The sequence below is a fragment of the Ranitomeya variabilis genome, chromosome 4 (genome assembly GCF_051348905.1).
Source record: "Ranitomeya variabilis isolate aRanVar5 chromosome 4, aRanVar5.hap1, whole genome shotgun sequence".
NCBI classification, from domain to species: Eukaryota; Metazoa; Chordata; class Amphibia; order Anura; family Dendrobatidae; genus Ranitomeya; species Ranitomeya variabilis.
The window spans coordinates 175,622,995-175,649,263 of NC_135235.1; positions in this window are offsets into that span (position 1 = coordinate 175,622,995).

A 26,269-nucleotide genomic window follows, 5' to 3' on the forward strand; every position below is an offset into this window, starting at 1 on the left:
CACTCCTCACAATCTGGTAAAACTGGGGGTTAGATAGAAAGTGAGAGAGAAAGCTGACTGGGTTGGAACCAGGCAACATCCTGTGGCAGAGGGTGTTGCGGGGGAAGATTCAGGGGGGTCCCTGTCAGGGGTGGGATCCTGACAGAGGCCTAGCTAACAGGAAAGAACGTTAAGGAACCGCGCCTGCACTACATCGCGGCGGTATCTCAAGAAAGGACAAGAAGCGAGGTTTATTGTGAAGAGTTAGAAACGAGATCAAAGCAAAAAGGAGATAAAAGCCAGTAGGAGTCGTGCTGTAAGATCGAGGCAACATCCTACTGAGGCGCGTAGCCGGTGGCCGGGAACGCCGAGGAAGTATTGGGCTCCAAGCATTACTTCAAACCAACGGCAGGACAGTTAATTATAGGTTGGCTGTCTCACCTAAATCACCTAAGCAGACATAGGGGGCAACTGTGGGAGAGGGGCGTCACTAGGGACGCGGAAGAACTCCAGGCCTACCCGTCATACGGGTGCGTCCTAGCCATATCATCTGGGGGACGGAGAAGAACATCAGAATAGACATAAGTAGGGTTGAGCGAAACGGATCGGTCATTTTCATAAGTCGCCGACTTTTGGCGAAGTCGGGTTTCATGAAACCCGACCCGATCCCAGCGTGGGATCGACCATGCGGTACACGATCTTCGCGCCAAAGTCGCGTTTCATATGATGCTTAAAGCGCCATTTTTCAGCCAATGAAGGTGCACGCAGAGTGTGGGCAGCGTGATGACATAGGTCCTGGTCCCCACCATCTTAGAGAAGGGCATGGCAGTGATTGGCTTGCTTTCTGCGGCGTCACAGGGGCTATAAAGAGGCGTTCCCGCCGACCGCCATCTTACTGCTGCTGATCTGAGCGTAGGGAGAGGATGCTGTCGCTTCGTCAGAAGCAGGGATAGCGTTAGGCAGGGTAAATTAACCCCCAAACCGCTTGTGCTGTAGCGATTTACACTGTCCAACACCACCTTTTCTTTGCAGGGACAGTGGAGACTAGATTTCTCTTCATCATCTCTGTAGGTTATAAGGCTCTCTGATAGCTGCGTTGCTGTGTGTACGCCGCTGTGCAAAGCAACTGCTTTTTTCAAAGCACAAATCCTGTTGCTCCTTCCTTTCTGCACAGCTATCTTGTTTGTTTGTCCACACTTTTGACTTTTGTGTGCAGCACTCCTTTTTATTGCTGCCTGCCACACTTTTCTGAGATTACTGTAGGGAGATAGTAATTGTAGTACTTTTTTTTTTTTTTTTTTTATATCTCTTTTTATATCTCTTCGAGCCACTTTCTGCCACAGAAAACCTACTGTATAACAGTGTGCCTGATTTCTTCCTAATTCTCCCATAAAACAAAAAAAAGTGGGAGATTAAGACTGGCAAATCTGCATTAGTGCCAGTCCTGTGTGTGGCTCCTGTCTCTTTTTTCTGCCACAGAAAACCTACTGTATATCAGTGTGCCTGATTTCTTCCTAATTCTCCCATAAAACAAAAAAAAAAGTGGGAGATTAAGACTGGCAAATCTGCATTAGTGCCAGTCAGGGCCGGACTGGGACTAAAATTCAGCCCTGGCATTTGAAGTTACACAGGCCCACTTGTCGCATGGTGAATATATATTTGTGCGCTACCAATCACAGTATGCTGCAATTGTTCTCTCATGCCGATTCAGCATGAGAAAACAATCGCTGAACTGCTCTGCCCCATAGAATAACACTGGGCCAAGCGCTATACGATAAAATATCACATAGCACTACGCCCCAAACAAACGGCACTTTATTCACACTCCGCAGATCCAGTGTCTACAGTTCTTATGTCACGTCAATAGTGCTGCAGCCAATCAGGGAGCTCAGCAGCTAATCCTCTGTAGCACTACTGACGTGATGTCAGAGATGCAGACAATAATAGACGCCAGCGCAGCAGAAGTTTGTATTTTTTCACAGTTCAATGAACACATGCGGATTCACCTGCGCTCAGAAGCTGGCAGCGTTTTGGACACAGCGGACATGCACTGCATCCAAAGCACTGCCTAATACTCAATGTTTACACATACCCTTAAAGTGAACCTGACCGTTGATATCTGCTGTGTGACCCATGGGCAGCATGTGTCCGGCACTGACTGTACGATATAAGTCAGGTATGTTTGTCTCTGAAACGCTGCGGCATCACAGAGAAAAACATGTCTGTCTTCTCCCCTCTGGCTGCCAATGACTGGTGTGTACTCGCACGCAGGAAGAAACTTGTCCCTCAGTGGGAGCAGATGGGGAGAAGCCACCAGGGACCCGCCTGTCTGACTAGTCACCCGTGTGGCCTTGGTCCTTGGTGGCTTTTACAGTATGTTTTTCCCTGTAACGCCGCAGCATTTCAGAGTCAAACATACCTTTCTGGAATCATACAGCCAATGTCTGATATATGCGGCCTGTGGAACCAGCAGCATGCATCAGCCATCAGATTCCCTTTAAGATTCCATAGGTGCTATGGCATTGGGAATGCGGTGAAATTAACATCTGTGGATGCTTAGTGGTGCTGACAGGAGCAGCGGATATGTCTCACACCGTTTGCGCTTTCCAACATATCTGTTTTATATCATCCCTCTGCATTTTTGTGCAGGCGCAGTTCGTGGCCTTGCAGCCATAAACTGCACCTGCGCAAGTGCCATACACGTCACCGCTATTCCCGAGCATGCGTAGTAACGACACAGTGGGAATAGCGGAGATGTCACTTGCACAGGCGGCAGCACAGCACTGAGACAGTCTCCTCAGCACAGCATCCTCTCGTGGGATCTCGCTGGGCCCTTGTCTGCCATATTTTGCCCTGCTAGTATTTTGGTTTTGTGTCCTGCCTGGAAGCAGAAGAGTCATAGACAGAACTGCAGCTAAAGGAGGGACTGTTACGTTCCGGGACCTGTGACATCAGAGGCGCTTGGTTCTGCTGGCGGAGCACGGGACATACTGGACTGATTTTGAGGCCAGGACTTTGCAGTGTGGCTGAGGGGGGGAGGTGGCGGTGAGATTGCCAGGTCGGGGCAGCAGAGGCGATGCTTGTCCCCCTCGTCAGCTGGACCGAGTTGGCTTCACTAGGAGGCTGACGAGAGGTGTCGCAGGCTCCGTATCCGAGCTGGTGGCTGAGGAGAAGGCTGTGAGGTGAGTGGGGACTGCAGTGTAGGGTGTTGGGCCCAGGCCAGAGTGACACTGCTGCGCTGCCTTATGAGATTTAGGGACAGCGGCCGGAAGTCCTAACTGGCGATTATTATATTAGATCTTTGACTATTATCCTTATCCCTTTGAGGAGAACTATAACTCCCAGCGTGTACAGAAGCTCCTATGGCATGCTGGGAGTTATAGTTCACCACAGGAGTGGTGATTTTCTTTTGCGTTTGGGTACATTTCTACGGTCAGTAAACGCTGTGGATTGGACGCTGTGTACAGCCGCAGTGTCCAATCCACAGCGTCCAGATGTTACACCATAGTGGAGGGGATTTTATGAAATCTCATCTCCACTATGTGTACAAAGACGCCTCCGGCCTCCCTATGTAAATGGACATGCGGGGCTTCTTTCCAGACTGCAGCATGCCTATTTATCTTGTGGAGACGCTCAGTCTCTGCAAGATAAATAGCACAGTCCAATGTATAGGATGCCGTGATTCCGCACGGTTCTATGAACACATGCGGAATCACCGGACGTACAGAAGCTGGCAGCGCTTTGGACGGAGCTGCGTCCAAAGCGCTGCTAATACCGACCGTTAGGGTATGTTTCCACGTTCAGGAAACGCTGTGTGTTTGACGCTGCGTAGAGCCGCAGCGTCATGCACGCAGCGTCCAGAAGTTACAGCATAGTGGAGGGGATTTTTTCAAATCCCGTCTCCACTATGCGTGGTAACACGCACCTGGCGGCCCTGCGATTCCAGACATGTTGCGCGTCTTTTTAGATCGCAGCATGTCTGTTTACCTTGCGTCAACGCTGTGCCGCCGCAAGGTAAAACACAGGGCCCTATGTGTGGGGTGCGATGATGCCGGATGTGTGCAATGAACACATACGGCATCATCGCGTCTACAGAAGGGGGCGGGGCTTTGGGCGGAGCGGGTTTGCCACTCCGTCCAAACTGCCGGCCATCCTGAAGGTGGACACGTACTCTAAGGGTATGTGTCCACGTTCAGGATTGCCTCAGGATTTGGTCAGGATTTTATGCAGGTAAAATCCTAACCAAATATGCACCTGAGGTCACTGGCCGGTCACCTGCGTTTTTTCTGCAATGCAAGGACATGCTGCGTTCTTAAAAGACGCGCCGCAGGTGCGTTTTCTCGGGTGTGCCGCATGCGTTTTTTACTGCATAGTGGAGACGGGATTTGATAAAATCCCCTCCACTACGCTGTAACATCTGGACGCTGCGTTTTTGACGCTGCGGCTCAACGCTGCGTCAAAAACGCAGCGTTTCCTGAATGTGGAAACATACACTTAGTGGTGTGGGAGCAGAATGGATACAGCTTTTTTTTTTCTTCTTAATTCTATTAATGCTTGCCTTTCAACAGCTTCTTTTCTCCTAGGTAAAACTCAGGAGCTTTCTGTTCTTCTGCTCAGGACACTGGTTTATCAGCAGCTCCTAAATCTTTTCTGTCCCTGCCACCGCGCTGGACAGGAGGAAGTGGGCGGTCTGATGTCCTGATAACAAACAGCAGTAAGTGCAGGTGGCAGAGTCGGAGCTGCACAGAAGAGAAGAGCGCGCCCCCCCCCCCCCTCCTCCCCCTGCCTGATGTGCCTGTGTTACCTCACTGTAGCTGGTGAGCAGAACATCAGAGGGCACTCAGGCAGCCGCAAACTTCATCCAGTGTGGCGGCAGTGATTTTAATAGAGCAGGGCAGCTCGATCGCTTCTGACTGCAGGAGCTGACAGCATGAAGGGGAGCAAAAGATCGAGTGGCCCACTACAGGGACCGGCCGTTCTGGCATTTGCCAGAACTGCCCGATGGCCAGTCCGGCCCTGGTGCCAGTCCTGTGTGTGGCTTCTGTCTTTTTTTTCTGCCACAGAAAACCTACTGTATAACAGAGGGCCAGATTAAATCACTTGTCTCACATATCCCCCCAAAAAATTAAAATAAAGGGAGAATAATCTTGCCAAACCTGTGCATGCATGCGAGTGCTGTCTGTGGTATCTGTCAGTCATTTTGTGCCACAGGAACTATACCGTGATATAGTGGGCCTGATTCAATCCCTTGTCTCCCATATCAAAAAAAGAGGGACATTTCTATTGCCAGTGTGTGCATCTGCGTCAGTCCGGCTAGTGCCATATCTGCCAGCCTCTTTCTGCTAATCAAACTGTATTGTGTAATACAGTGGGCCTGATTTTTCCTTGGATTCTCCCACACACAAAGAGGGACATTTCTATTGCCAGTGTTTTTATCTGCGTCACTCCTGTTAGTGCCATATCTGCCAGCCTCTTTCTGCTAATCAATCTGTCCAGTGTAATACAGTGGGCCTCATTTTTCACTGCATTCTCCCACACATAAAAAAGGGAGATTTACATTCCCAACAAGTTCACGCACACCTTGTACCTGGTTTTACAGGACCACATAACGGTTGTTAGTTTGGTAACATTTTTCCAAGAATGAGGAAGTCTGGTGGAAGAGGTCATGGCCGTGGGCGGTCATTGGCAGCTGGTAATGATGGTAGTGGTGGTGGTTGTGGAGCATCAGGTGGTCGTGGGAAAAGCAGTATAGTCCCTAAGTCTCGAGTTGTTGAGCCAGCGTCATCGTCTGGCTGCACAAGGCCTCGAAGGCTCCCTTTTCTGGGAGTAGGAAAACCGCTTTTGAAGCCGGAGCAGCAGGAACAAGTATTGGCTTTCATTGCTGACTCTGCCTCTAGCTCTTTTGCCTCCTCCTCGGAAAGTGCCAAATATCAGAGCAGTGCGTTGTCAGTGGATGCTCCCGGTCAGGAACAAGTCGCTTCCTTGTATCCTTCACCCAGAACAACAGTGAAGGATGCGTCAGGCGACACAACTGGTTACTCCATGGAGCTCTTTACACATACCGTGCCTGGGTTAGAAAGGGAAATTGTTAACAGGCCATGCCCATTACAAGATGAATCGGACATGGAGTGCACAGATGCACAGCCACAGCCAGATTATTATGCTGTTCCTTTGACTCAGATAAGAACATTGCCCTCGCAGTGTACTGATCCAGAATCTGACCCCGATGAGACTATGAAGCCCCGTCACGAACGCTATAGCACCGGCTTACACGGTGACCCAGAGGAAGGTGCACAGAACATAGAAGAGGAGGTCATAGATGACCCAGTTGTTGACCTCGATTGGCAGCCATTGGGGGAACAGGGTGCAAGCGGCAGTAGCTCTGAAGTGGAGGAGGAGGAGCCGCAGCAGGCATCAACATCGCAACAGGTTCCATCTGGCAGGCCCGTATCTGGCCAAAAACGTGTGGCAAAACCAAAACCAGTTGTAGGACAGCGTGGCCATCAGGTTAAAGTAGCTCAGTGTGCAACACCTGAAAAGGTATCCGATAGGAAGAGTGCAGTCTGGAATTTTTTTAACCAAGATCCCAATGATCAGCGCAAAGTCATCTGTAAGAAATGCTCAAGGACCTTCAGCCGAGGTCAGAATGTAAAAAATTTAAATACAAGTTGCATGCATAGACATTTAACCACCATGCACTTGCAAGCCTGGACAAACTACCAAACGTCCCTTAACGTTGTAGCACCCTCTCACAATGAAGCTAATCAGCAAGGCGACATCCCTTCCCTCACTGTAAGCCCACCGTTTACCACACAACCTGCAGGTAATGTTGCGGTTTCGTCGCAAGGCCAAAGCAGTCAGGGAATCACCAGGTTCGTGGTCGGAAAAACTGTATGTAGGGCACCATCAAGAATACCATCACCAACCCTCTCTCAGTCACCCATGTCCACTGGCACCCTCGCTAGTTCCACCGTATGCAGCTCTCCAGTCCAGCTCACCCTACATGAGACTCTCGTTAGGAAAAGGAAGTACTCATCCTCGCATCCGCGTACACAGGGTTTGAACGCCCACATTGCTAGACTAATCTCGTTAGAGATGATGCCCTACCAGTTAGTTGAAACCGAAGCTTTCAAAGCCCTGATGGACTAAGCTGTACCATGCTACGAGCTATCCAGTTGACACTTCTTTTCGAGAAAAGTCATCCCAGCCCTCCACCAGCATGTAAAAGACCGCATTGTCCATGCGCTCAGGCAATCTGTGAGTAGAAAGGTGCACCTGACAACAGATGCATGGACCAGTAGGCATGGCCAGGGGCGTTACGTCTCCATCACGGCACACTGGGTTAATGTGGTGGATGCAGGGTCCACAGGGGACAGTAATATTGGGACAGTTCTGCCTAGCCCATGGTCTAGGAAACAGTTGGCTGTAGGCGTTCGTCCCCCCTCCTCCTCCTCGTCCTCCAGCAGAAGCGAGAGCTCGTCCACAGACCGCAGTCACACGACCACTCCATCCGCAGCTGCCACTGTTGCACACGAGGTGTCCAATTATGGAACAGCTAGTGGCAAGCGTCAGCAGGCTGTATTGGCAATGAAGTGTTTGGGCGACAACAGACACACCGCAGAAGTTCTGTCCGAGTTCTTGCAGCAAGAAACTCGGTCATGGCTGGGCACTGTACATCTTGAGGCAGGCAAGGTAGTGAGTGATAACGGAAGGAATTTTATGGCTGCCATAGCCCTTTCACAACTGAAACACATTCCTTGCCTGGCTCACACCTTAAACCTGGTGGTGCAGTGCTTCCTGAAAAGTTATCCGGGGTTACCCGACCTGCTGCTGAAAGTGCGCAGACTTTGCTCTCACATCCGCCGTTCGCCCGTACACTCCAGCCGTATGCAGAACCATCAGCGGTCTTTGAACCTTCCCCAGCATCACCTAATCATCGACGTTGCAACAAGGTGGAACTCCACACTGCACGAACAGAGGCGTGCTGTTATGTATTTGTGGGAGGATACACATACACGGGCAGGCAGTTGGATGGCAGACATGGAGTTGTCAGCTGTGCAGTGGTCGAAGCTCCAAGACCTGTGTCAAGTCCTTCAGTGTTTTGAGGAATGCACACGGCTGGTTAGTGCAGACAACGCGGTAATAAGCATGAGCATCCCCCTAATGCGTCTGCTGATGCAAAGTTTGACGCACATAAAGGAACAGGCGTCTGCAGCCGAGGAGGAGGGAAGCCTTGATGACAGTCAGCCATTGTCTGCTCAGGGAAGTCTACAGGACGAGGTGGTGAGCGAAGAGGGGGAGGACGAGGAGGATGATGGGGATGACTATTTTTTGGATGAGGAAGCTTCTCAGGGGGCAATAGAAACTGCTGGCGGTGCAAGGCCGGGTTCAGGGTTTTTGAGGGAGACAAGTGACGTTGATTTGCCAGAAAGTGCTCCTCAACCCAGCATATGCACTGACTTGACAACTGGAACATTGGCCCACATGGCGGATTATGCCTTGCGTATCCTCAAAAGGGACCCACGCATTATAAAAATGATGACAGATGACGATTACTGGTTGGCCTGCCTCCTTGATCCTCGCTATAAAGGCAAATTGCAAAATATCATGCCACATGAGAACCTCGAACAGATATTGGCAACCAAACAAGCTACTCTTGTAGACCGTTTGATTCAGGCATTCCCAGCACACAGCGCCGGTGATGGTTCTCACACGAGCTGCAGGGGGCAACAGGACAGAGGTGGTAGAGGTGCACAGATCAGAAGTGGCGTAGGACAGAGGTTTTCTGACCAGGTTGTGGAGTGATTTCGCAATGACCGCAGACACGACAGGTACAGCAGCATCCATTCAAAGTGACAGGAGACAACATTTGTCCAGTATGGTTACTAACTATTTTTCCTCCATTACCGATGTTCTCCCTCAACCGTCATTCCCCTTTGATTACTGGGCATCCAAAATAGACACCTGGCCTGAATTGGCTGAATATGCATTGCAGGAGCTGGCTTGCCCAGCAGCTAGTGTGCTGTCAGAAAGAGTATTCAGTGCTGCTGGTTCAATACTGACCGAAAAAAGGACTCGTCTGGCTACCCAAAATGTTAATGATCTAACCTTCATTAAAATGAACCACTCATGGATTTCAAATTATTTTGCCCCACCTTTCCCGGCTGACACCTAGCTTTCCGGTAAAAAGGTCTTGCTGTGGGACTGGTGTTACTGACTGTTCCAATCTCGTAATTTGCAGCTGCTGTTTGTCCAGCATACGACATCTTTACACCTCCCTAAATGCCCTAACTCCCCCCACGGGGCCGTGGTCTCGCCACTTGTGGCAAGCACCCGTCAGAGTGCCGTTTGTCTGAAGAGGTGGGTGTGCCCACTTTTGGTCGACGGCACTGGCACTGGGTCCCTCATAGTACAATGAAGTGTCTCTGGCGGTGGTGGCGCGCACCCAACTTCAGACACACCATTGTAACATGAGGGGCCCTGGGCTTGTACCGCCGGCCAGGAGAGAGTGTCCCCCCCCCCCCAAGGTAAAACAGTGCTCTACCACTTGCAAAATTATCTGTCGCTGCTCCACCACTGTTTAGTCTATGCGCTGAAATCCTTCCATGCCTGGCACAGACAATAACAATTTGTTGACATGTATGATGCTAGTTAAAATAGTCAGGGGCCCTGTCCTACATTTACACCAGTAAATACTTTGTGCAAAATTACAATGTCTGAAAGTCAGCATAGGAGCACACCCCTGTACCTAAGTATGCCACCCTTTTTTTTTTTTGGGGGGGGGGGGGGTTTGGTTTTTGTTTTGGGAGACATTAACATCTAGTTTGTTTTTGGGAGTACTTACTGTGTCAGACACTCCTTCCAATTGTCCTCTACTGACCACACCAATGCTGCCTGTGTACCCCTGTAACGAATTTAAAACTGCATAGAGCCTATTTTATTATTTTAGGCCTAGGAAGTCTGTCTGTGGTCCCTCCTTCCAATTGTCCTCCACTGACCACACCAATGCTGCCTGTGTACCCCTGTAACCAATTTAAAACTGCATAGAGCCTATTTTATTATTTGAGGCCTAGGAAGTCTGTCTGCGGTCCCTCCTTCCAATTGTCCTCCACTGACCACACCAATGCTGCCTGTGTACCCCTGTAACCAATTTAAAACTGCATAGAGCCCATTTTATTATTTGAGGCCTAGGAAGTCTGTCTGCGGTCCCTCCTTCCAATTGTCCTCCACTGACCACACCAATGATGCCTGTGTACCCCTGTTACCAATTTAAAACTGCATAGAGCCTATTTTATTATTTTAGGCCTAGAAAGTCTGTCTGCGGTCCCTCCTTCCAATTGTCCTCCACTGACCACACCAATGCTGCCTGTGTACCCCTTTAACCAATTTAAAACTGCATAGAGACAACTTTTTTAGTTAACACATACTACCTTTGTCTGTCTGCGCCACTAAATCACGCTGTCCTCCACTGAAAAAGCTGAGCTTCAACCTTCAGGCTCTCATTAAGTATTTTTAAATGTAACACTGCAATTGCCCTACTACTTGGGTTGGGGCCTAGTAACGGTGTCTGCCGCTCCTTGGTGTTCTCCTCCTCCTTGGTGTTCTCCTCCAGGTTTCCTTGTCTGAGCTTCAACCTTCAGGCTCTCATTAAGTATTTTAAAATGTAACACTTTTGTTGCCCTACTACTTGGGTTGGGGCCTAGTAACGGTGTCTGCCGCTGCTTGGTGTTCTCCTCCACTGAACAAAGCAGTGCCGCCTGTTTCCTACTGTTAGCAATTTAGAACTGCATTTAGCCTAGTTACTTATTTGGCCCTACTCACTGTGTCAGCCTCTCATTACAGTTGTCCACTGAACAAAGCAATGCCGCCTGGTTAGTCCTGTTACCAAATATGAACTGCATTTAGGCCACTTTATTATTTGGGCCTAGATCTGTGTTTCCTCCTCATCCTGCCCATTGCCCAGCCACTGCTAGATTAGCCCACTGGTACATTGACCCAGACCACTACATTCCCCTTGCACTCTACACAGCCTGAATCTGACCCTGCTGAAAGTCTGGTTCCTCTTCCCGCATACTATACCACCTTACACGGGGACAAAGAGGAAGGTGCAGGTGAAAGTGCAGGTTCCTTCATCAGGTGGGGGGGCCCACTCGTTGGTGACGTCACTGGCACAGGGCTCCTCATAGTACGCAAAAGTGTCGCTGCCGGTGGGAGGCGCCCCCGCCATGCAAACACACCGCCGTACTGTGAGGGGCCCTGTGCCAGTGCCAATGCGAACGAGTGGGACCCCCTGCTTGCTCAGGATCACAGCACTTGCAACGTTGCAATACTTACCTCTAACTGCTCCACCGCTGTGACGTAGTCCACGTTTCCTGGGCCCACTAAAAACTTGAACCAGCCCTACCCCCCACAACTTTAGCCAAATGACCCCCCCAATTTTCAATGGCTACCTATTATTGTAAGGTAAATTAAGATTGACAAGCTTAAGTAACAAGAATTGATGTTTTTGGCATTAAAATGGGCACTGTAGGTGTTTTCCTGGCCTCCACTCACTGCCGACTATGCTTCCCCATTGACTTGCATTGGGTTTCGTGCTTCGGCCGAACAACGACCCCGACTTTTCAAGAAGATCGGCCGATTTCACTCGACTCGACTTTTGACAAAGTCGGGTTTCGCAAAACCCGACTCGACCCCAAAAAAGTAAAAGTCGCTCAACCCTAGACATAAGTTGTGAGAAAGAACATCAGGAACAGACACAACAGTTGTGAGGACTATCCCGTGGTGCTCAGAAGGGAAGTACTACAACACACAGGCGCTAGAAGGAAGGCACAGATTTCCACCTGCAAAGGGAACTCTGGAGGTGCCATCGGACCGGCCGGTCTCAGACAGCCCTGTTAACCGAACTCTGGATTGAGGATCTGTAATCACAGCAAAAGGTGGCGCAACAAAGTATTAAGTTAAAGGGGCCGAATAATATTGCACGCCCCACTTTTCGGTTTTTGAATTTCCACAAAAATTTAAAATAACCAATAAATTTTGTTAAACTTTTCAATTGTGTTCCACTTGTTCTTGATTCTTCACCAAAAATTTACATTTGGTATCTTTATGTCTGAAGCATGATATTTGGGAAAAGGTTGAAAAGTTCCAAGGAGCCGAATACTTTCGCAAGGCACTGTAACAGTCTCCATATCCTTTAGCACGGTAGCATTTTCAGAACTCTGTCACCTGGACTCTGGAGCTGCCGGGAATCTCATTCAGCAGGCGGTCGTGAACCGATACCAAATACCAGTCCAGCATCTTCCAGATCCATTGCAGTTGACATCTGTGTATGGCAAACACCTGACCGAGCCTGTTCGGTTCCAGACTGTGCCAGTGGAACTTGGGTAGATCTAACGCATTCAGAAAGAATCTGCTTTTATGCGTTGCCTGGTTTGTCTCACCCCTTGCTTTTAGGCCTACCCTGGCTCCGGATGCATGAACCAGTCTTAAATTGGAAGATGTTAGAGGTTCTGCGCTGGGGGGACTCCTGCTCAGACCGGTGTATCATCCCTGTTCAACCTGTTTCACCTCCAGTCCAGCGAACTGCCCTGCTGGGTCTACCTTTGTCTTACTGGGCTTTCGGTGATGTCTTCGGGAAAAAGGAAGCAGAGAGGCTACCTCCGCACAGGTCATATGACTGTCTTATTGATCTGCTCCCCGGAACATCTCCTCGAGGGCAAATCTATCCTCCTTCTCAAGCAGAGACCCAGGCATGTCTGATTACATCCCGGAGAACCTGGCCAGAGGATTTACCTGGAAGTCATCAATCTGAAGGTGCCCTGCTACAAACTGGGTTCCCGTTTCATTGGTCCTTTTGAAGTCTTGAAACAGATCAACACAGTCTCATACAAATTAAAATTGCCTGCTGCCTTACATGTGCCTAACTCTTTTCATGTTTCCCTCCTCAAACCAGTAGTATTGAGCTCCTTCTTTAAAGACCCAGGTTCCACTCCTGATCCCGTCAGTGAGGAGGATGTCTGTGAGGTAGAAAATATCTTGGCCAGAGAGTAAGGGGGTAATTTGGTGGATTGGAGGGGCTTTGGTCCCAAGGAGAGGTCATGGGAGCCTAAAGAGAATATTCAGGCCCCTCGCCTACTGAAAAAATTCTACCCAGGCTTGAAAAAGAGGGGAATACTGTTACACCTGGTCCCGGGCCTGTACCTTTGCAGGGCCCCCATCGGGCCTCCACTCGGTGCCGGTCCCACGCCATCCTGCTGCAGCCTCTGCTTCATCTCTTCCCTTTGCTTCCTGGCGCACGGCCAGCAGGTTCTCGGGTAGAGTGCTTAGGTCGCGCATGCACGCGCTCCCGGTCTCTTAAAGAGACAGCGCGCATTTTTCAAAAAGTACTTCTGACCATTGGCGTGTTAGTAATTGCTATTTCTAGCCCCTCCGCCATAGGGAGGGTGCCAGAGCAACAAGTATCCTCTGTTGCTAGCTTCCCGTTTCAGCTAGTGAGTGCTTTAGCTTCTGAAGTGTTCTGCCAGTGCTCCGCTTACACTGTTTGTCTCTGCAGACTATCAGCTACCTGTTACCAGGCTATCCTGGATGACGACCGTTCTGTCTACGCCAGTTCTGTCACGTCCTGCCATTCAGCCATCCATATCTCTGGACAATGCCAGTACCACCTATGTCAGCTCCACGACATCTGTTAACCCTGCTTGTCCGTCTGGGACAGCTGCCACGTGTCCGGGGTCTAGCTGGAGGTAGCACCCATGTCCCCCAGGTATTCCATTTCGACCCAGTTCAAGGGGACTTACCACAGGTGCCTGGGGCTCACGTAATCATGTCCCCTTCGGAGCCCCCCGGACCGTGGTCCTGAGGTTCCACAAAAATATCAATAAAAAACGAATGTGAACTTAACCACATGTGCCTCCGCTTCCATTCGCTACAACTTGTCTTCAGCGCTGCTAATTTTATCCTGACGGATAAGCGCAGCCGGCTGTCCCCTAAAAGTTTAGACCACCTAACTTTCAACAAGATGAACAAGTCATGAATCTCCAAGGACTTTTGCATCCCAATCGCAGACTGTACAGACTAGTCGATGTTGCATTTTTTAGTATGCTGCTTTAATCTTGCGTAACTGCACTCTGTGATATCTTTAGTGTGGCTTCTGTGCCTGCTGTTGCTGCTGCTGCAGATGTTAATGCAAATTTGTGGAAATGTGAACAGTCATGGTTGGTCTACATCTGCTTGGTTGGATGTAGTGGAAGACCAGTCGGTCCCGAATATACTATTTATACTGTGGTGAAATTGATGCAACTTTGGTGTTATCTGCCAATAATTTATGGAAATGTAAATACTCCTGGTTAGGTGTCCATTTGCTGGATTGGGTGTAGTGGAAGACCTGTCAGTCCCTTGTATACTACACTGCATGCAGAATTATTAGGCAAGTTGTATTTCTGATCACATGATACTTTTTATACATGTTGTCCTACTCCAAGCTGTCCGGCTTGAGAGCCAACTACCAATTAAGCAAATCAGGTGATGTGCATCTCTGTAATGAGGAGCGGTATTGTCTATTGACATCAAAACCCTATATAAGATGTGCTTAATTATTAGGCAACTTCCTTTCCTATGGCAAAATGGGTCAGAAGAGAGATTTGACAGGCTCTGAAAAGTCCAAAATTGTGAGATGTCTTGCAGAGGGATGCAGCAGGCTTGAAATTGCTAAACTTTTGAAGCGTGATCACAGAACAATCAAGCGTTTCATGGCAAATAGCCAACAGGGTCGCAAGAAGCGTGTTGGGCAAAAAAGGCGCAAAATAACTGCCCATGAATTGAGGAAAATCAAGCGGGAAGCTGCCAAGATGCCATTTGCCACCAGTTTTGCCATATTTCAGAACTGCAACATTACTAGAGTAACAAAAAGCACATGGTGTGCGATAATAAGGGACATGGCCAAGGTAAGGTAGGCTGAAAAATGACTACTTTTGAACAATAAACAAAAGATAAAATGTCAAGACTGGGCTAAGAAATATCTTAAGACTGACTTTTCAAAGGTTTTATGGACTGATGAAATGAGAGTGACTCTTGATGGGCCAGATGGATGGGCCAGAGGCAGGATCAGTAAAGGGCAGAGAGCTCCACTCCGACTCAGACACCAGCAAGGTGGAGGTGGGGTACTGGTATGGGCTGGTATCATCAAAGATGAACTTGTGGGACCTTTTCGGGTTGAGGATGGAGTGAAGTTCAACTCCCAGACCTACTGCCAGTTTCTGGAAGACAACTTCTTCAAGCAGTGGAACAGGAAAAAGTCAGTATCGTTCAAGAAAAACATGATTTTCATGCAGGACAATGCTTCATCGCATGTTTAAGTGAGAAACCGTTCCTGTGTGCATTAATCCCGTTGCCAAGCAAGTGTCCCCCAACTCATTCAGGGAGCGATATCACAATGTGTAGACTCCTGGTTGGGTCTCCTTCATATGTGTTGTCTGTAGCAGCAGACATCCGAGACCGTCAGGCCTCCACTTCATTGTAGTGAACTACCCGTGTTACTACAATCCTTAGATTTTTCTGACAATAGAATTTTACAAAACTGATATTTGTGCCACCTGATTGTGGCTCAGCATGAAAGCAGGTAGAGATGTTGCATGTGGTATCAGGGCTCCCAGCAAAGGAGGCCTACACCGATCCCTCACCCGCCTAGTCTTACTTTGACATTCAATTGAAAGCTCTAAATGCCGGCCCAGACCCCAATACCTCATTCCTGGCTGATTGCTGCAGTGCCATGCTACAATTTGTACTGTGGGTGAATTGAGGCCACTTTCCTGGTGTTTGTCCCTGATTTGATGCGTTTTGGCAGCTTTTGTGACCGTTAGAAGGTGTTGTGCATGCATTTGTGTTTTCCTCCCATTTACTTGAATGGTGTTTGGCTATGTTTGTCGAATATTCTACAAATATATCGTCGAATATTGCAAATTCAGCGATCGTTATCCAAATTGAACATTGAAATATTTGCAAATTTCTACTCACATAGCCTTGCCAAGTACATATTTAATGTTGAGTTCCAGCGCATGGGAAGATTGAAAACCAATTGGGGAGCTGCCACTTGCCAGCACTGCTGCAGCCCTGCCATACAAGTGGCAGGTGTAGCCGAGTTGTGGAAATGGGCACAACAGTTGACTGCTTTCTCCCTCTGGATACCCTTTTACTTCTGATGGCCCTGTAAAAATTGAGTGAGAGCTGCATGATTACTCTGTGGATATGGTGATGGATCAGGAGGGCAAAAAAATACCCCTCAACCGTATTCCCTTTTTGATTTGGGGAGTGGTGAAGAACACCTAACCCATATTGTGGGCGCTGCCACATGTGGGTGCTCTGGGGATCAGTTGGCTGCCTTCTCCTTCTGGATATCCCACTGTCTCTGATGGCCCTCTAAAAATTGAGTGAGGGCCACATGATGACTCTATGGATATGGTGGAGGAGGAGGAAAAAAAACATGAACTGTAAAGATAGAAAGGATGGCATCACAGCGACAGAGCGCGACTGTCTAATAGCCAAGCTTAACTACCCATCTCAACTGAAGACCCTTTCAGCATTTTAAGAGTTGGGTGTAAGATATCATCTCTGAAAATAGGATCCCACAGTTAACGCAGCACTCTTAGAGGAGTCAATACCATGGGACCACAGCTGGGAATGTAGCCCCTTGCTTTGTCACTGAAAATGATTTCATTCTCCAGGAATTACTCCGGAGTAGTTCTTGTGGTGGAATACAGGTCTGGAGAGCTGTCATCATCCTATTAGATAGATGAGAATTAATGTATGTGTGTACAGTGGGTGCGGAAAGTATTCAGACCCCTTTAAATTTTTCACTCTGTTTCATTGTAGCTATTTGGTAAATTAAAAAAAAAAATTCTCATTAATCTACACTGTGCACCCCGTCTTGACTGAAAAAAAAAAACTAGAAATGTAGAAATTTTTACATATGTATTAAAAAATAAAAATTGAAATATCAAATGGTCATAAGTATTCAGACCCTTTGCTCAGACACTCATATTTAAGTCACATGCTGTCAATTTCCTTGTAATAATCCATGAAATGATTCTGCTCCTTCATGGGAGTCCAGCTGTGTTTAATTAAACTGATAAGACTTGATTTGGAAAGGCACACACCTGTCTATATAAGACCTCACATCTCACAGTGCATGTCAGACCAAATGGGAATAATGAGGTCAAAGGAACTGGCCTAGCAGCTCAGAGACAGAATTGTGGCAAGGCATAGATCTGGCCAGGGTTACAAAAGAATTTCTGCAGTACTCAAGGTTCCTAAGAGCACAGTGGCCCCCATAATCTTTAAATGGAAGAAGTTTGGGACCACCAGAAGTCTTCCTAGACCTGGCTGCCCAGCCAAACCGAGCAATCGTGGGATAAGAGCCTTGGTGAGAGAGGTAAAGAAGAACCCCAAGATCATGGTGGCTGAGCTCCAGAGATGCAGTAGGGAGATGGAAGAAAGTTCCACAAAGTCAACTATCACTGCAGCCCTCCACCAGTCAGGCCTTTATGGCAGAGTGGCCCGACGGAAGCCTCTCCTCAGTGCAGGACATATGAAAGCCTGCATAGAATTTGCTAAAAAACACTTGAAGGATTCCCAGACTATGATAAATAAGATTCTCTGGTCTGATGAGATGAAGATAGACGTTTTTGGTGATAATTCTAAGTGGTATGTGTGGAAAAAAAACAGGGTCCAAAAAGCATAATTTCTCCTTGCGGAGAGTGACATGTTAAGCATGTCAAGATGAGGAGACTTAAAGCCTCATTAAAGGGTCAACATTGACTGTTAGGATTGCTACCCCCAATAGGTGGCACTAGAGTTCTAGTCCTCTTCCTCTCTGAAGAGACAATTTGACAATTTGGAGAAAACCAGGCACTGCTCATCACCTGCACAATACAATCCCAACAGTAAAACATGGTGATGGCAGCATCATGCTATGGGGGTGTTTTTCAGCTGCAGGGACAGGACGACTAGTTGCCATTGAAGGAAACATGAATGGGGCCAAGTACAGAGATATCCTGGATGAAAACCTCTTAGAGTGCTCTGCATCTCAGACTTGGCCGAAGGTTCACCTTCCAACAAGACAATGACCCTAAGGTCGGGGTCACACTATCAGTATTTGGTCAGTATTTTACATCAGTACTTGTAGCCCAAACCAGGAGTGGAACAATCAGAGGAAAAGTATAATAGAAACACATCACCACTTCTGGATTTATCACCCACTCCTGGTTTTGGCTACAAATACTGATGTAAAATACTGACCAAATACTGATAGTGTGACCCCGGCCTAAGAACACAGCTAAAATAACAAAAGAGTGGCTTCAGAACAACTCTGTGACCATTCTTGACTGGCCCAGCCACAGCCCTGACCTAAACTGTTATGATCCTAGTGGCTGAGGATCACAAAACGGACTAGCTAAGTTTATGAACATAGACACGAGCTCTAGGGAGGTGGAAACTGGACTGACCGCAAACCTGATCCTAACCAAAACACTAAAGGTAGCCGGTGAACGTGCCTAAAATCCTGGACGTCTCGACGCAGCCTGAGAAACTATCTACTCCTGGAGGGAAAGTAAGACCTCACTTGCCTCAAGAGAAATCACCCCAAAGATATAGGAAGCCCCCAACAAATAATAACGGTGAGGTAAGGGGAAAACACAAACGTAGAAATGAAAACAGATTCAGCAAATGAGGCCCGCTAATACTAGATAGCCGAAGACAGATAGGGAACTGTGCGGTCAGTAAAAAACCCTATGCAAAATATCCACGCTGAGAATACAAGAACCCCCACACCAACTAACGGTGTGAGGGAAGAAACTCAGCCCCCTAGAGCTACCAGCAAGCAAAGAAATCACATATTAGCAAGCTGGGCAAGAACCAAAAAATAAACCAAGAAACATATGACCACTGATGGTCAAAAAATGAACCAAGCAAAACTTAGCTTCTCTTGAAGAGACTGATAACGAAGGACTGCAGGAGAGCTCCAAAATAGCACTGAAGACATTGACAGCAGACATTCAACTGAGAGTCCAGGTGAACTAAATAGGAAACCAGCTAACAGATAACGAGACAGCTGATCAGCCTCAGACCTGCAGAATGACACAAAGAACCACCAGAGGGAGCCCAAAGACAGCACTCACACAGTACCAGTTGTGACCACAAGAGGGAGCCCAAAAACCAGAGTTCACAACAGTACCCTCCCCTTGAGGAGGGGTCACCGAACCCTCATCAAAACCCCCAGGGCGATCAGGATGAGCCACATGGAAGGCATGAACCAAATCGGCCGCATGAACATCAGAGGCGACAACCCAGGAATTATCCTCCTGACCATAGCCCTTCCACTTAACCAAATACTGAAGCCTCCGTCTAGACATACGAGAATCCAAGATCTTCTCCACCACGTACTCCAATTCGCCCTCAACCAGCACCGGAGCAGGGGGTTCAACAGAAGGAACCACAGGCACCACATACCTCCGCAACAAAGACCTATGGAACACATTATGAATGGCAAACGACGCTGGGAGGTCCAAACTAAATGACACCGGGTTAAGGATTTCCAAAATCTTATAAGGACCGATGAAGCGAGGCTTGAATTTAGGAGAGGAAACCTTCATAGGAACATACCGAGAAGACAGCCATACCAAATCCCCAACAAGAAGTCGGGGACCCACACCGCGACGGCGGTTGGCAAAGCGCTGAGCCTTCTCCTGTGACAACTTCAAATTGTCCACCACATAGTTCCAAATCTGTTGCAACCTATCCACCCCAGGACAGTCGGAAGGCTCAACCTGACCCGAGGAAAAATGAGGATGAAAACCAGAATTGCAGAAAAAAGGCGAAACCAAAGTAGCAGAACTAGCCCGATTATTAAGGGCAAACTCGGCCAATGGCAAAAAAGTCACCCAATCATCCTGATCAGCAGAAACAAAACATCTTAAATAAGTTTCCAAGGTCTGATTAGTTCGCTCGGTTTGGCCATTCGTCTGAGGATGGAAGGCCGACGAAAAAGACAAATCAATGCCCATCTTAGCACAAAAGATCCGCCAAAATCTGGACACAAACTGGGATCCTCTGTCAGACACAATATTTTCAGGGATGCCGTGCAAGCGAACCACATTCTGAAAAAATAGAGGAACCAAATCGGAGGAGGAAGGCAACTTAGGCAAGGGCACCAAATGGACCATTTTGGAAAAACGATCACACACCACCCAGATGACCGACATTCTCTGAGAGACTGGAAGATCCGAAATAAAATCCATGGAAATGTGCGTCCAAGGCCTCTTCGGGACAGGCAAAGGCAAAAGCAAACCGCTGGCACGAGAACAGCAAGGCTTAGCCCGAGCACAAATCCCACAGGACCGCACAAAGGAACGCACATCCCGCGACAAGGAAGGCCACCAGAAGGACCTAGCCACCAAATCTCTGGTACCAAAAATCCCAGGATGGCCTGCCAACACCGAAGAATGAACCTCGGAAATAACTCTGCTGGTCCATCTATCTGGGACAAACAGTCTCTCTGGTGGGCAACGGTCAGGTCTATCCGCCTGAAATTTCTACAGCACTCGTCGCAAATCTGGGGAAATGGCAGACAAAATCACTCCCTCTCTGCGGATACCAGCCGGCTCTGAAACTCCCGGAGAGTCAGGCACAAAACTCCTAGAAAGAGCATCAGCCTTCACGTTCTTCGAACCAGGCAGGTACGAGACCACGAAATCGAAACGGGAGAAAAACAACGACCAACGAGCCTGTCTAGGATTCAGCCGCTTGGCAGACTCGAGATAAATCAGATTTTTGTGATCAGTTAAGACCACTACACGATGCTTAGCTCCCTCGAGCCAATGTCGCCACTCCTCAAATGCCCACTTCATAGCCAACAACTCCCGATTACCAACATCATAATTCCGCTCGGCAGGTGAAAACTTTCTTGAAAAGAAAGCACAAGGCTTCATCACAGAGCAATCAGAGCTTCTCTGTGACAAAACAGCCCCTGCTCCAATCTCAGAAGCATCAACCTCGACCTGAAAAGGAAGAGACATCAGGCTGACACAAAACTGGAGCCGAAGAAAACCGGCGCTTCAGCTCCCGAAAGGCTTCCACGGCCGCAGGAGACCAATTAGTCACATCAGAACCCTTCTTGGTCAAATCCGTCAAGGGTTTAACCACGCCAGAAAAATTAGCAATGAAGCGACGGTAAAAATTAGCAAAACCCAAGAACTTCTGAAGACTCTTAACAGATGTAGGCTGAGTCCAGTCATGAATAGCCTGGACCTTGACTGGGTCCATCTCAATAGTAGAAGGAGAAAAAATAAAACCCAAAAAGGAAACCTTCTGTACTCCGAAGAGGCATTTTGAGCCCTTCACAAATAAGGCATTAGCACGCAGGAACTGAAATACCATCCTGACCTGCTTCACATGGGACTCCCAGTCCTCAGAAAAGACCAAAATGTCATCCAGATACACAATCATAAATTTATCCAGATATTCTCGGAAGATGTCATGCATGAAGACTGGAACACAGAAGGAGCATTAGAGAGTCCAAAAGGCATCACCAAGTACTCAAAATGGCCTTCGGGCGTATTAAATGCTGTTTTCCATTCATCCCCCTGCTTAATGCGCACAAGGTTATACGCACCACGAAGATCTATCTTGGTGAACCAACTGGACCCCTTAATCCGAGCAAACAGATCAGACAACAATGGCAAAGGATACTGAAATTTGACCGTGATTTTATTTAGAAGACGATAATCTATATAAGGTCTCAGAGAACCATCCTTCTTGGCCACAAAAAAGAATCCTGCACCAAGAGGGGAGGAGGACGGGCGAATATGTCCCTTCTCTAAAGACTCCTTTATATAGCTCCGCATTGCGGCATGTTCTGCTACAGACAAATTATAAAGTCGTCCCTTAGGGAACTTACTACCAGGAATCAAATTTATAGCACAATCACAATCCCTGTGAGGATGCAGGGCACCGGATCTGGGCTCATCAAATACATCCTGGTAGTCCGACAAAAACTCAGGGACCTCAGAAGGAGTGGAAGAAGCAATTGACACCAAACGAGCATCGCCATGAATCCCCTGGCAACCCCAACTTGACACAGACATAGCTTTCCAATCCAGAACTGGATTATGGGCCTGCAGCCATGGCAAACCCAACACGACAACATCATGCAAATTATGCAGCACAAGAAAGCGAATCACCTCCTGATGCACAGGAATCATGCACATGGTCACTTGAGTTCAATATTGAGGCTTATTCTCAGCCAATGGTGTAGCATCAATTCCCCTCAGTGGAATAGGGAATTCCAAAGGCTCCAGGACAAAACCACAGCGCCTGGCAAATGACAAATCCATCAGATTCAGGGCAGCACCTGAATCCACAAAAGCCATAACCGAGTAGGATGACAAAGAACAAATTAAAGTAACAGACAAAATGAATTTAGGCTGTATAGTACCAATTGTGACAGGTTTAGCGATTTTTTTTTTAACGCGCTTAGAGCATGCTGAGATAACATGAGTTGAATCACCACAGTAAAAGCACAACCCATTTTGACGTCTATGATTTTGCCGCTCAATTCTGGTCAGAACTCGGTCACATTGCATAGACTCAGGTCTCTGTTCAGAAAACACCGCCAGATGGTGCGCAGATTTGCGCTCCCGCAAACGCCGATCAATCTGAATGGCCAAAGCCATTGAGTCATTCAGACTTGCAGGCGTGGGGAACCCCACCATAACATTCTTAATGGCTTCAGAAAGACCTTCTCTGAAATTTGCAGCCAGGGCACACTCATTCCATTGAGTAAGCACCGACCATTTCCGAAATTTTTGACAATACACCTCAGCTTCATCCTGGCCCTGAGAAAGAGCCAGCAAGGCCTTTTCTGCCTGGTTCTCAAGATTAGGTTCCTCATAAAGCAGTCCAAGCGCCAGAAAAAACGCATCCACATTAAGCAATGCAGGATCTCCTGGCACCAGAGAGAAAGCCCAATCTTGAGGGTCGCCACGTAACAAGGAGATAACAATTTTAACTTGCTGAGCGGAATCACCAGAGGAACGAGGTCTCAAAGATAGAAATAATTTACAATTATTCTTAAAATTCAGAAACCTAGATCTATCTCCAGAAAACAACTCAGGAATAGGTATTTTTGGCTCTGACATAGGGCTATGAACAACAAAATCCTGAATGCTTTGCACCCTTGCAGCAAGATGATCCACACTAGAAGTCAGACTCTGAATATCCATGTCTGCAGCTGAACTCAAAGCCACCCAGAGATTAAGGGGATGAGAGAAGCTGGACAGACTGCAGCAAAGATAGAGAGGAAAAAAAAAAATTGTACTCAGGGCTTCTTATCCCACTTTCTGCGATGCATTAAACACTTTTTGGCCTGCTGTACTGTTATGATCCTAGTGGCTGAGGATCACAAAACGGACTAGCTAAGTTTATGAACATAGACACGAGCTCTAGGGAGGTGGAAACTGGACTGACCGCAAACCTGATCCTAACCAAAACACTAAAGGTAGCCGGTGAACGTGCCTAAAATCCTGGACGTCTCGACGCAGCCTGAGAAACTATCTACTCCTGGAGGGAAAGTAAGACCTCACTTGCCTCAAGAGAAATCACCCCAAAGATATAGGAAGCCCCCAACAAATAATAACGGTGAGGTAAGGGGAAAACACAAACGTAGAAATGAAAACAGGTTCCGCAAATGAGGCCCGCTAATACTAGATAGCAGAAGACAGATAGGGAACTGTGCGGTCAGTAAAAAACCCTATGCAAAATATCCACGCTGAGAATACAAGAACCCCCACACCAACTAACGGTGTGAGGGGAGAAACTCAGCCCCCTAGAGCTACCAGCAAGCAAAGAAATCACATATTAGCAAGCTGGGCAAGAAACAAAAAATAAACCAAGAAACATATGACCACTGATGGTCAAAAAATGAACCAAGCAAAACTTGGCTTCTCTTGAAGAGACTGATAACGAAGGACTGCAGGAGACCTCCAAAATAGCACTGAAGACATTGACAGCAGGCAACAACTGAGAGTCCAGGTGAACTAAATAGGAAACCAGCTAACAGATAACGAGACAGCTGATCAGCCTCAGACCTGCAGAATGACACAAAGAACCACCAGAGGGAGCCCAAAGACTGCACTCACACAGTACCAGTTGTGACCACAAGAGGGAGCCCAAAAACAGAGTTCACAACACTAAACCCATTTGAGCATCTCTGGAGAGACCTGAAAATGGCTGTCTACCAAAGTTCACAATCTAACCTGATGGAACTGGAGAAGATCTGCAAGGAAGGATGGCCGAGGATCCCCAAATTCAGATGTGAAAAACTTGTTGCATCACTCCCAAGAAGAATCACGGCTGTACTAGCTCAAATGGATGCATCTACTCCGTACTGAGCAAAGGGTCTGAATACTTATGACCATGTGATATTTCAGTTTTTCTTTTTTAATAAATTTGCAAAATTTACTACATTCCTGTTTTTTTTCAGTCAAGATGGGGTGCAGAGTGTACGTTGATGAGAAAAAAAATTGACTTTTTTGAATTTACCAAATGGCTGCAATGAAACAAAGAGTGAAAAATGAAAAGGGGTCTGAACTAGTGATGAGCGAGCACTAAAATGCTCGGGTGCTCGTTGCTCTGGTCGAGCAGATTGGAATACTCGGCTACTCGACCAGAACAATGAGCCCAATGTAAGTCTATGGGAGACCCGAGTATTTTTACCATGATCCCCCCCCAGGGGTCCTTTTAAGGTCTAAAAACATCTGAAAATGATAGAAACACTGCTCAAATGACACAGGGACATCATGGGGTTAAATGAACAACTTGCCTATAGCTGCTTTATTTGAAATTACTTTGGGGGTTTTTTGTCACTAATCCATGGAGTGACTCCTCTACCCATTGTTGTATGGATATCTGCTCTTTTTGAAATACACTTATGAGATAGTGTGTGTGTTTGTGTAATGATTCTAATGGGGATGGAATACCCCCCCCCCCCCTTATCTATGTTCACATATGACAATTGCTTTTGTGTGTTTTCTATTTTGGGGTTATATTAAGTGAATTGCCTGTTTTCCCTTCCCAGCGAAATGATCTGTTGCAAAAACAATGGCTGGGGTGGGCACCTCTTTAGTTTTTATACTTTGCACTCCATCCGTTTGCATAAGGCTGATTAGCACTATCAAACGTGCTTTTCTAACTAGGGATGTAATATCCTCAAGGCTGTGCTGTTTTTTTAAAAAGGATACACGCATGCGCAGAGTAATGCTGTATAGCTGACTGCGTGGACGTGATATGTTAAGCACAGCAATTGGTAGGATAACTGCGCATGTATACGCATGCGCTACTTTGGGCCTCTATACAATAGCGGTATTGAGCGTGCGCACTGTGGAATGCAAGGTCACTGACTGCGCAAGCGTAGTCGGTGAAGCACAACCACCGGAAGTAAAAGCGCTGATGAGGAAGGAGTCATCGGCCTCTAGCGCTTGTGAAAACAATCGGACATGCGCAGCTCTGATAGTAAGACACGGAGCCTAGGTAATGTAATGTCTGGCACATCCCTATATACTTTTTACACAATGGAGGGGCGGTTCTAGCGGGCTTTTTAAACCCCATTGCTTTTACTATGCCCTACACCTGCATAGCCTCCTGATGAACTGGCATCATGGCAGGGAAACGCGTTGAGGCATATGTTTATCTTCTGGACCCCAAATAAGACTGTTTTTTCCTTTTTTTCTTTGCTGAAAGTGATGCTGTGTCTTGCGGGATTGTGTAATAAGGGAAGCTGCAATAGTGCCATGGTATGTTACTTGGTGCTGTCCGGTAACACAAAATAAAGGGTTGTTGCCACTTGTTTATAATGGTTTTATGGCAAACAATTTAGCACTTGATAAGTGCATTGTTTGCAATTGACTATTGGTTGCTGTTCTTTGTCCCGACAGTTGTTTACTCCCTGTCAATACCCTTAAGCAGACTCTGCAGCGTCTTAAGATCTGGGCTTGTCTATTATCTTATATTATCTTATACACCCCTGTTTTTAGGGATCCCTCCACACGTGGTTCCCTCACTCTCTTGTGGGTTACTAATCTCTATTCATTTTTTAGAGTTGAGAGGGTAAGTGTGAAGGGTCACCGAGGGTGAGCCGACGAGAGCGGGGGCGCCACTTGCGATTCTATTTAGGGTGCCAACCTCCGCAGCAAGGTAGGGACATATCTAGGGAGATTAGAGGGTCAGCAATTCAGGCTTTCCCTCT